At 37.5% G+C, this 11454-nt stretch overlaps 1 pseudogene; it reads left to right on the forward strand.

Annotated features, from left to right (window-relative positions):
• Window positions 1-9839: 9839 nt before the first annotated feature.
• LOC113251111 (nuclear transcription factor Y subunit alpha-like) lies at window positions 9840-10671 on the forward strand (annotated as a pseudogene).
• Window positions 10672-11454: the final 783 nt, after the last annotated feature.

The following is an 11454-nucleotide window of genomic DNA, read 5'->3' on the forward strand; positions in this document are numbered from 1 at the left end:
GAGTGATTGGAAGATTCCATCACTAGCAATTAAATATTTCCACCCAGAGGTGGCATATGTCATGTGTACTCACTTTTTTTAACCAAAATAAATAAACGTGCTAACATCAAGGCAGCATTATATTTCTTTGTGTCCAGTAGAAAGGAACCAAGGTAATTTCTGCCACAATTCTAAGTTTAAAAAGCTCCTTAATTTATAGCTTTGGAAAACACTTTAATATAATAAAAGTAAGTGATAGGTATGAGGTTCCACACATGATTGTTAAGTCATATGGCCTGAATGAGAATACATAGGAAGAGCTAGGATATATAACTAGGCCAGAATGTAAAAGGCTATTCATTATTAAAAAATGCATTGAAACCAATAATGTACTGTGCTCCAGAGGTAAATTTGTACATGTGACAAAGTAAGTCTTTACACTGATTTAGCTCATAGTCCAGTGAGTGATAGACAGTTCATAAGCCAGACTAATGAGAAAAGACATATTTTTTAAGGCAACAGCTTTATTTTTTTTAAGTTTAGTGAACCACCCAAACTTTAGATCAGATAGGTAACAAAGTATAAGGTTATGTTAGCCTTGATCATAGTGGGTTCCCAGTCAGATTTGGAGACACAGAACAACAATACACTATATTTTAATAGAAAGAACAATCTATTACACTTATATGTATCCATGAAAAACATACATACAGCAGGAGAGATGACAGTTCTCCTTGTCTAAGAAGGGCCATCAAGTTCAAAGAAGCACCTCTCTATTTAAATGCTTCCTGATAAAATTAAAAGGTCTCTTTGTAATCCTCTTTGAGGAAAGGTTACGGTATTAGGGTGAAGGGTATTAATATTCTCCTAGACTGCTTATGATGACTCTTACTTTTACGTGTATCATGCAATATGCCTTCTCCACATTTTACTTATCGACTTTTCCAGTAACAGACAACTCTTTTTTCCCCATCTCCTTACCAGCTTACATGTGTGTGCATTCACGTGCACATGTACACACATACACACACACAAAACCATGACAAATATTTTGTAAATATACTCTCTGGACTTTGGAGTAGCTGTGGCAGGGTCGCTAGAATAGCCTAGTGGTTTAAGTGAAAAAGGGGTAGGACCAAAATAAATACAAGCTATATCCTCCTCTTGTTTTGTTTTAAGGCACAAAGGTACAAAAAAGGAACATCTAAGAGGCTTCTAGAAAAGGGCCTCTGGCAAAGGAAGTCAGGCCTCTGGGATCTCTGAGTACCACTTACAATTCAAAGAAAGTTTGGGAGGGCACCTGTTAAAATCTCTAACCCAAGTGAGAGTTCAGGGTTAGGGATGAGGATTAGGACCCTGCACCTAAACTAAGCTCTACTGATAAATTTCCCCAAGTGAGAGCTTTCCTTACTCTTGCATCCACCTGAGTCAAGGCTCCCTGTAGCATCCAGTCTCACATGCTGCCTGACAGATGGCTTACAACTGGTATGGGTTAGGAGACTCTTCATCTGTACTATGACTGGGGGCACATACAAGGGAGCCCTGTGGTTGGGTTGCCTCTGCCTGGGTCTTCTGTGTCTGCCATGGATCATGTGCTTTATAATCTAATATCTACTTAATTAAGCACAAACAGAGCACTGGATTTGAGAAGGGTTTCAACTTGCCAGATGCAGTAGGACCATATGGTAGTTGCAGGAAAGGAAAAAGAGGGAGTGTATGTAGGTCACTTCTCAGAATGGCACCCTTTAATCTATTCCTTGGGCCCAGATCCTGCAGCAAACCCCATACCAGGGCTTACCTGGCTGGCAATAGCTGAACATGAAGGCCACCTCCAACTATTCAGCCATTGTACATTCTATAGGACATGCAAGTGTCCTGGAGTTAGTGTTAATATGGGAGTGAGGTTACTGCCTCTTGACATGGAGAGTTGTTAAGGACAACAGAAAAGTCAGTGGAGTCATTGCATGTGGGATGAACAGCTTTTACGATGCTTCCTAAATTAGGAAAAGTGTGATAGTAGATCAGACTGGAAAAAAATTATATTATATTATATTATATTATATTATATTATATTATATTATATATAAAACAATAAATGAGATTTCAGGAGATAATGCTATTTCATGCATTTGGCAGAGTCAAGGTCCAAAATAATGGAGAAGGTCTAACAGAAGTCCCTTAATTTGAACAGTATTGATCAGTTGTTAACAAGTTCAAACACTTCATTCTAGGTTAAGAGGATCTTTGAAGATATAAAAAAGCAAGACCCTCCTTACTTATTTTACATTATTATTACTTTTAAGCAGCTCCCTCTTTGCAAAGGAGTCATGGCACCTTACAATGGAACTAGACTGGATTAAGTGAAACTGTGTCACTCTCATGAGCACCCATACCAACTTTGACCATATAGTTGTTGCCCTATCAACAAGGGAGTGGAATAAAGTAACTGATTTGTTAAGCTTATTTTCTTTATCCCACTACCAGAAGTTAACTGCCTCTACAATCTCCACATGGGAATACCTATGTTCTAGGTCCTTACTGTTGTAATAAGGCGGAATGAAAGAGGATTGGGGAAACTGGGTAGAAGCCTACAAAGAGAAAGTCCCTAGGGAGTGTGGAGTGTCCATATACTCAATTTCCTGTGGTACTTGTGTAGAACAGTCTGTCAAGTAAAATGGTATCTTTCTCATTTCTAAGAGTGCCCAAGGACATCTCCAATTTCTGATCAACAGCAATCTTAAGAGCACTTACATTTTTACAAACAAAAATGGAAGGCTCTCCAATTCAGCAGTGGTACCCATTGTAAAATATTCAATAAGAAATTGTAAGAGACACGAATAAAGATATGTGGGGTTTTTTTGTTGTTCCCAGAGACCACTAACATGAAATCCACAGTTTGTCTCATTGATACATCTGAGGGGAATAGTGTACATGCAGCAAAATACACATATTCCACAAAATTTCAAAATTTCTCTTACTTTAGATTGGTTCAGGCATATCCTCTCATATTCAAACCTTGCCAATGAGATGTGACAGCAGAAAACATGTGCAATCTGTGTGTTTTATGTATGTGTGCATGGTAGTGGTCATGGTAATTATATCAAGCTGAATATTAAATTTTTGAAATGCATATTAAAGTAAGAACGATTGATTCAGTTTTTTGTTTTGTTTTTTGCTAAGGACTGAATAAAAAGTTAGGGATAAGAGTCGTAAATGCCCTGGCACCATGAGATTGCGATTGGGCTTTCATCTTGACAAGCCAAGACAGTATAGATCTGGCAGATAAGGTAATTACAAAGGGTCCAGGAAATATAGCTGGGTGGCAGAGAAGAAGAAATGATTACACAAATTTTATACTCATGTCAAACTTGCTTCAAGGAGAGAGTAATTCTTTTGAAAGCTTCAAAAGTTATGTGGCCGGTTATTGTCTAACTAAAAGGAGTTTGCTGGTCACACAGACCCAGAGTCTGAGATTGTTGTGGAGAGATCATATGCCCTATTATTCCAGTATGGTGATACCTTTACCTATGGCCAAGGATCCCTAAGAAATGTTCTGATCAGTGAGCTACTGAACGCAATTAACAAAACAACAACAACAACAACAACAAGGCTGTTGAGTTCTCAAAAAGGAGAAAGAAGTATAATTGGAATTTACAAACCATGTATGGGTGGTGAAACATGTCCATACACAACATGTTCAAACAGCTAAATCACCTGGAATTTTAGTTCTTTTTAACTTTTGTGTTAGGGTTTGTGATACAGTGAATGTTGCTGAAATTACTGTCACCTGTCAATTAAATTGGTCCTATGTTTATTTAATGTGGAATTAAAAACATGCTTCACTAGATTAATGAGATAGTGTCTCCACACATCATCAAGGATTTTTAAATACTAGTTAAGGATGCATCGATGAGTTGATTGATTGAACTTAGCCATACCTACCATAATAGGAACAAAAATAGAACCAATAATACAATAAGAAACTAAATGGATTCCTTTCATCTGGGAGTTCTTTCTCTCTGTTTTTCTGTTTGAAGGGAGGAAATGTAATCACATGTATCTGTGACCATAAATTGGATTTAAATTTGAACTACTTGTGGATGATTTGTAAGAAATGAAGGTGATACTAACCTTAATTGAATCCAAATCATTTTTCTCACCCATCCTCAAGCCTGAATGAGGCTTTGTAATTTGCTCTCATTCATTGCTCTTGGCTCTTTTTCAAGACCAACTTTCTTCACTTTTCGCGTGTTAGATTTGTTTCCTTATTCTTTGTGGAATTTCAAATCGAGCACTTACGTATTAACATTTATTCATCTTTTAAAACTGTTTATTGAAGTATAATATAAACTACTAATGAATGCTTGTAAAAGTGTAGCTCACATAATTTTGACAAACCGACTTCATTGTGAAACTAGTAGCCTAGACCAGAAATTATAACCTCTTGAAAGCCCTCTCATAGTCCTTTTGTTTCTACCTTCTTCTAAAGCAGTATTCTGTGTGTGATTCTACAGTATTTCTTCCAAATAGTGTATATTCTTTTATGTTTTGTTTCTTTCACTGGACATAATGCTTGTGAGACCTATTTATATTACACGTAGTCCAAATTATTCATTCTCATTGTTGGAAAGTATTACATTATATGGATATGCTATAATTTAATTTCCATTCTAAATCTGTTGGGCATCTGGGTAGTTTTAAGTTTGGGGGTCAATTAAAATAGTACTGTCATGAACATTCTAGCATGTGTCTTAGGGTTAATATATGTTGTAAATGTTTCTATTAAGCATGTACTTAGGAGTGTAAATGTTAGGTTGAAAGGTATTCAGGCGTTCAACTTTTAAAGATACCATCAAGGTATAAACTTTTCCAAAGTGATTGGACTAATATACTTTGCAACCAGCAGTAAATTAATATTTATTGTTTCACATTCTCACTGATACTTGTAATTATCTGTCTTTTTAACCTTAGCCTTCTAGTGGCTGTAGCGTAGATACATTTTACTTTTGAGTTGCGTTTTTAGCTACAGATTTTCTTACAAGGGCTTGTTCAGTTTTGGCTCGCATATTTTGGTATGTGGAGATTCCATAAGAATTATGTACTAATTATTTTTCAAATTTCCTTCTTTTCTCTTTAACCCGGCATTCACTTTGTAGTTTGTCGGTTACCACATATGAGGATTTTATAACGTTTGCTCATTGATTTATAATTTTATTGCATTCTGGTTAGAAAACATGGTTCTGTGGTGTTTCTTTTGAATATGAGATTTTCTTTTCTCTAGTGAATGTTTGTTTTTAATACACCAACTGTATTCCCTATTTGCAATGCATAAAATTCTATAAATACACCAAAATTATTTGTGCAAGCCTAGACCGTTCCACCTTGTTGCTAAATAATTCACAACAATGAATACCAGTTATCAGAGGTTGAACCTCACAGAATTAGTAGAAATTAGCAGTGAAAGGGACAACACAGACTTTGATTTTTTTATTCTAAAATTCTTTTACCTCTTCAAATTTGTGGGCAGTACTGGGTCTAGTATTAATGTGCATTCCAGAATTGAAAATCTTTGTTGTAATAGGCCTGACCTGAGTCTAATTCCATTTGTTGCATATCCCCTGTAGATGTGTTCTCTTGACTTCAATAGCCATCTCGAGTAGGCAGTAATTTGGATCTCAAGACATAAGCAAATGGTAATATAGCATATCCTGCTTCAGCTTAGAAGATGCTCTGTGATTCATTGCACTTGATTTTAATTAATGCAGGCCCCAGTTAGTATAATTTCATATTACACCTGTAAAATATATTTCTCCAAGTCACAACACCCTACTGACATAATAAATTTATTTAATGTTGATCATGCTTGTAATCTCATTGTAAACCTTACAGTTGGAACTTTCTCTTACTGTTTGTCTTCCCCTTTCTAAGTATGTACCTTCATCTCTGGATAAGATCACCATTCTGTTCTTGAATTTTCTTATCTGTTTTTTGTATTTTTATTTTGCCACTTAAGATGTGATCATCATAAGAGAGATCATAACAATACAACAGAAATGTGATAATCTTTCCACTTTTCAATGAATTATCTTCTGAGATTGTATTCTGGAATAATTATAAGTTAAAGGTGTTCTGCACTGAAATGCCTACACAAGTGCTCTCAAACACCAGCATAAACACACACATACTCCAATATCTGGGAGAAGGGGAAACTAGAACATAAGAAACCAGCTCCTGTGGTAAAATTTTGACTATGCAGGGAATGTGATTGGCACATCATATGCCTGACCTTGGTCATTTTTGAATGACATGTGATTCACAGAATATTAAATAATTAAGACTTTAGAGTTTATTGCACACTCACAAAATAAAAACAAGAGAAAACAATAACACCATAATACATCTGAATACATCCAATTTTATGTTATAAAATTATATTTTATAATTTAAACTTTGCTTATACAGTTTCTACAGAATTCTGTAGGTTTATTTCTCAGATCTCACAGAATAAACATGAATTTGGAACTCATGTGGTGAGTTGATAAAATGTTGGAAACTCTATGTTACTGTGCACATTATTAAGAACTAAATTACCCCCCTTGGGGCGCCTGGGTGGCACAGCGGTTAAGCGTCTGCCTTTGGCTCAGGGAGTGATCCCGGCATGAAGGGATCGAGCCCCACATCAGGCTCTTCTGCTGTGAGCCTGCTTCTTCCTCTCCCACTCCCCCTGCTTGTATTCCCTCTCTCGCTGGCTGTCTCTATCTCTGTTGAATAAATAAATAAAATCTTTAAAAAAAAAAAAAAGAACTAAATACCCCCATTACAGAATCCATAATATAATAATAGACACTAAGTGCCTAACAAGAACTTATGAAAAATCAAAATTGTATATGGATATTTTCTGATTTGTGTTTTTTTAATTTTAAAAGCATGTTCTTTAATAAGCCTTTTCTCATTCATAACTATAAAATGAAACAGAAAAGAGATACTGAATATAGTAATATTGGACAGAAAAGTAACATGTGACCAGAATAACAAACAATGCAAAAGAGGTTAGAATTACAGAAACATTTATTTGTTATATCCGTCATTAAAATTATATATCAAGATACTATGTGTACCATTTATTAAGAACGTAATAACCTAACAACCATACAAAACGCGGGGTATCATGCTTTCTCTCCTTGATATCAGTTGGAATATTTAATTTACTCTATTTGTTTTCTAAAAACAAGATGAATTCCTAAACCACTTTACCATAAGAATTTTAGTAATAGAATTTTTCATCTTTTCCATATGGCAGAGCATTGAAAATCTAAATTGTAAAAATACACAGAATGGCACATTCTGTCATGCCTTTTGTTGAATTTATTTATTTATTTATTAGTTTGTTTTTCCATTTGCCCAAGACTTTCAGTTGTTTTAGCCTCTGGGAAATATCCTCACATTATAAAACCCACATACAATTTAGAATGATTGACGGGTTCTGATGACGAGGGATCAAAACTGGACCAGTGGGGGCATATATGTCAACAGTGATGCACAATTGCATCCCAGATATTCATAGAACTCTTTCATATGTGTCTTACTAGACATACATTTTGCATCAATGCCTAATTTGCTTAACTCTGGGAAAATATTTCATACACTGAAAAGAGTAAATAATGAAGTAAAACTGAAAAGGTAAAATGCATTGACTGAAGAAACACAGCTGATGATACGAAGATGTGCTGCCCTGGAAGGGAATAAAACAACAGAAGATTCTTTCAATACTTCTTGAAAGATAGCATGATCAATAATAGAAAACTTTGTACTACTGAGGGATAATGGAAGCAATTAAATAAGAGCAGAATAGAATATGAATGGAAATAATAAGCTTTTTTCTGGGGTTATCAGGAAGGAAGTTGCAGATAAGATGTCAGAATTGAAAACAGGGCTTCACAGGAGCTGCATGCATATTTTCTTTAAAGTAAGCATGTGCAGGTGAAGACAAGTACCTGTGGACGCAATGAGAGCTCTTGATCATAAAATACAGGAATAGATGTCAAACACACTCGTAAGGAAAGTTTGAATGGAAAATGGTTGTGAGTTGATAAAGTAAGAGCACAAGTCCCTAATTGGTGTGAATATTGACAAAGTATTTCATGCTATGTCTGGTAATTACATGGTAGAGCTGAATAGAGGATGCACAGAATAGTGAAAATTTGGGTGTCACATTTTTTTTTCTCATTTAGAGCTCACTTTTCTCTTTCACTTTTCTTTAAAATTTTTCTATGAATACTTCCCTAATTTTAATATAACCTTATCGTCCTGTACTGTGAACCTCAAGTACTTTATAAATCACCAGTGCTGGCAGGTTAGGGTTTGCACACACACTTGGCTTCAGGGTGTATGGGCTGTGCAGTCGCCCAGGGCTGGCGCTTAGAAGGGTCCCACACTCTGTTTCATGCTCTACTCTTGCTGACTTGATAATTCCCAATAATTTTTAAATAAAGGGACCCACTTTTCGTCTTTCACTGAGCACTGCAAATTATGCAGCTAGTCTTGCACACGTCCCCTTAAAGCTGAAAATCTGTTCTGCTCTTTTCTTCCACTTCACAAAGATGCATTTCAGAGAGATTCCATTGTCAGTATAACTCTCTTTAGAGTAGATTGCTATCACTCTTTCTCATTTCCTCTGGGTGGAAAATTTCTGAGGGATAGTCTAAATTGTCTAGAGATGTGACATCATATGATTATTATTGTTGCCTAAGGATTCCTCCTTATTGTTTTTCTCAAGGATTTTATTGCTATAGATTAAGTTAGAGGACTCAGGGCAACACAGATTTGTGAGGAAATGATGGACATAATGTTCTTAAGGTTATTGTGGGGCACTCACTGGGAGAGATCTAGGAGGCATTTGGTGAAATGGTCTGAGTTTAGGAGACTGGCTTAAGATGGACGTCATCAGCCTTTATGATTTTCATGAAGCCATGGCTGTGGATGTCAGCTGTAAGGATGAGGGCCCCAGGCCAGATACCTGGGAAGTGCTGACGTCAGGGGTCGCAATGAGAAGTCCACACTAGACAAATAGAGCAACAGAGAAGTAGAAAGAAAGAAGCAAAACTTGAGAGAAAATACAGCAACAGTTCAGTTCTACTTCTTTATATGTATCTTGTGTTACTGTCAAATTGGCTTTCCTCCACTTTTTGCAAAACATTTACCCTGTTTCCCATACATTCCCCACATTTTTGGTCAAGATCTTTTTTATATTAAAGATAATGCTCAAATATCACTCTTGGTACTCTATACTCTGGTACTCAGACAGGTTTGTTACTCTTCTAATATCCCTAGAACTTTCTTTCTACTTCTCTTTTATCTCATAGTTTGTCTTTTCATTGGAGTTTCCTAAGCTTTTCTCACTTTTCCTACTGAGTTATAGATGGTTTTTATGAAAAATCCTTGCCTAAGTGTCTTTGTATCTCCATCAGAAAATAATAGAGTCCAATGTGCATATGGGTATGCCTGTGAATATATGTGAAATGAAGAATAAATTGCTAGATTTGAGCTGAGTCTAGCCAGCTATGCAGAGCAGCTGGTGGCCATGGCCAAGAGCCTGTGAGTGCCTCCAGGCATTCCAGTCCAAGCCTGTAGAGGCCATTCCCATGCAGGGATGTCACACTGGAGCAGGCACATTGGGGGTCTTGACTCTTTCAGAATGCTAGTGCCAAGTGGAGATGCATCCCTTTCTCCCTCACCCTTTCCAGATGCAGAGTGGTTTTGCCTGCCACAAATTCCCCTGCACTCTGCAATGTACTTCCCCGTCTTCTAGGACCTCTCCAGAGTGAAGCTCCTTGGAAATGAGATTCTAACTTGGTTGGACCATGGAGCAGAATGCAGCAAATAGTAATATGTATTTCAACAAAGCAGACTGTTAGGCAGATTCAACAGCAGGTCCAGGGGCATCCATTAGTGGTACAAGTCAGTGTTAATTACTAGCCTGTTAATCACGTCAACTGGCCAACCTAACATTGTCCACACTGTCCCTTTTGGACAAGGTCACATCATCACACACGAACCTGTATCTGGGACACAGAATCTGTGGCAGATTTTGTTGGATCTGCACAGACAAATCCAGCTCTGGGGAAGGAACAGAGGACAAACGTTGCAGGTGCAGGGCCAACAGGACCCCACTCAGCAGATCATCATTCAACAGCTGCAGGCAGCTTGCAATGCCAGCCAGACACAAACACAAACACGGTTGCAGATCGCTGTCCAGGAGCAGCAAGTAGCACAGACTGTTGAAGGGCAGACTGTCTTCTATCAGCCAGTTGATGCAGATGGCATCACTCTCTAGCAAGGCATGACCACCATCTCAGCAGCCAGTTTGGCAGAGGCATGGAGTGTTCAGACAGAGGCCAATACCAACAAACCAGCAGTGGGCATCGTAACTCTACCAGTGGCAGGCTGTATGATCAATTCAGGAGGGACGGTAATTAATGATGGTTCCTGGGGGTGGCTCTGTGCCTGCTATCCAGGGAATCCCTCTACCTGAGACAGAGATGCTTGAAGAAGAGCTTTTTATGTGAATGCCAAACAGCCCATCATCTTTGTAAGAGGAGGCAAGCCCAGGGTTAATCTAGAGGAAGAAGGGACATTCCAAAGGAAAGAAGGAAGTACCTGTATGAGACATGCCATAGCACAGAAGCGTGGTGAAAACGGGCAGGATGATTATTCTCTCCAAAGGAAAAGGATTGTCCCCCATATGCAGGAGCCACACCAAATAAATTTTTTAAAAAAGCAATGGTACAGATCATCCAAGTGTTCTCATACCAGGCCATGTGATGCAGATGATCAAGGTTGTATTCCTTGCCACTGTTTCCACCTGTTTTAGAAAATTAATCAACTCTTTTGAAGGGATAGCCAAAACCACATTCTGCCCTTTCGTACAGAGCAGAGACCACTTAGTTTTTAATAAGGTTCTCAGTATTGTAATTGCAGCAACATCTGGGAAATTGAAATGGCAAGCTTTTGTCTCACCCTTTCAGTCCAGACCTATTTCAGACTGTGGATAACATTGACATTTCACAGATTAGGATGCATCAAGGGACCCATGCTAGCCCAACATGAGGACTTATGTTGACTGGGCAAGCAGGCCACCCAACTCAGCAGGAAAGAAACTTCTCAACCTAAACTGTAATCAGGGAATTCATAGCCCCCTCATTCCCACAGGAATTTGGTTAAACAGCATCTGTGCTTCTGGTTGGGGAGCTCGTTTTGACTAACTGAACAAACATGTTATATTCATGGATGGCTTCCAGACACAGAAATTCAGTATTGTTACTTGGAAACAATAAATTCTCTGAGATATAAATACATACATACATTACATACATACATACATATATCGTTTAGCTTAAAACAATGATTCTCAAAGAGTTCTTTGACAAACAGTAGTTCAGAATATGTTAAGAATTGTTAATGTCTGGCAGAAGGGGT

The sequence above is a fragment of the Ursus arctos genome, unplaced genomic scaffold, assembly GCF_023065955.2.
Source record: "Ursus arctos isolate Adak ecotype North America unplaced genomic scaffold, UrsArc2.0 scaffold_10, whole genome shotgun sequence".
Lineage (NCBI taxonomy): Eukaryota > Metazoa > Chordata > Mammalia > Carnivora > Ursidae > Ursus > Ursus arctos.